A 1,185-nucleotide genomic window follows, 5' to 3' on the forward strand; every position below is an offset into this window, starting at 1 on the left:
CTTCGTGCTGAAAACCATCACGCTCCAACGAAAGGTACAACAGACGTGCATCTTCCAACGAATCTTCGTCAGTCTTGCCGCTTTCTTGTTGAGCCTTCACCTGGGCGAGGTACCCAGCAAACTTTTGAACAGATCTGTTGAGGATTGCCCAACGGTTCTTCAATGCCTGCGAAGTACGGCCATCTACGCCACATGCCATTGAGCAGTGTGCGTGTATACTTGTCCAGAACGATTCGCTGGACTGATCAGCCCCTTTCACAGGATGCACATCCACGAGCGAGCGAGCTGGTTGTCTTCGCCGGCACTCCACTTTGAACCTTTCCCCATGGTTTGCGAAATAGCAACGACTCTTCCAGAGTTTCTATATTCGTGGATTTAGAAACTCAAGGGCAGTAAAATATAGCAACTGCCGGTGGGGGTGCAGAGTTTGTAATTTTAGAAATAGCAACTACCGGTGGAGATGCCCTAAGCGTTCGACGCGATAGTGCAGAGGTTAACCGCGTAAGTGTGTCTTGAGTGTGCCCCGGGTACGAGTCCCGGGCGCGTCGAACATTCAATTTACACGAAGTGCCTTGGCAAATGACTGCCGAATGACGTCAGCAGTAACCATTTCCCATGCAGCAATGGCGCGCAACACCATGGCCATTTGCTTCTGGCGAGCAGTTGGTGAGTACGGATCTTCATCATCGACTCCTTCAAGCTGCTCCTCATACAACCACAATTTTCTTAGGTTGCGCTCGAATGGGGCCATCACCCCGACATCCAGGAGTTGACAAACCGAGGTCGAGTTCGGCGGCAGCGGGCACAGGTGAGACCCGAATTCTTCTTGCACGATCTTGTACAGTATGATTCGTCCGAGACATGACTTTCGAAGTTGTCAATTAGAACCACCGAGGCTTCTTCGATCGACTCGCCAAGCACATCCCGCAGGTACTTCTTCCACACGGCCGAATCCATCCAGGCATTTTCCTGCTTGGCGTAGTGATGGCCACGAGGAAAGGTAGGAAACTCCTTGGTTCAATGCGCGCTCCAGGTACGCCTTTCATGATGTGCGGTAGAGACAACTTGTGACCATCCGCGCGTGCCGTCAGGACTGCCGTCATCCGCATCGAATGCTTCTCGCCCGAGGAGATCTTGGCATTTCCTCCGCGAGCCGACCAAATATACGTTGGTGGTAGGTTGTAG

General features: G+C 52.3%; 1 pseudogene across 1 annotated transcript; it reads left to right on the top strand.

The window, feature by feature from the left end:
- The first annotated feature begins 475 nt into the window (after positions 1 to 475).
- H310_03904 lies at positions 476 to 548 on the top strand (annotated as a pseudogene). The gene has a single exon. The product of its transcript is annotated as a tRNA-OTHER (tRNA).
- The last annotated feature ends 637 nt before the right edge of the window (positions 549 to 1,185 follow it).

The sequence above is a fragment of the Aphanomyces invadans genome, assembly GCF_000520115.1.
Source record: "Aphanomyces invadans strain NJM9701 unplaced genomic scaffold supercont1.6, whole genome shotgun sequence".
NCBI classification, from domain to species: domain Eukaryota; phylum Oomycota; class Saprolegniomycetes; order Saprolegniales; family Verrucalvaceae; genus Aphanomyces; species Aphanomyces invadans.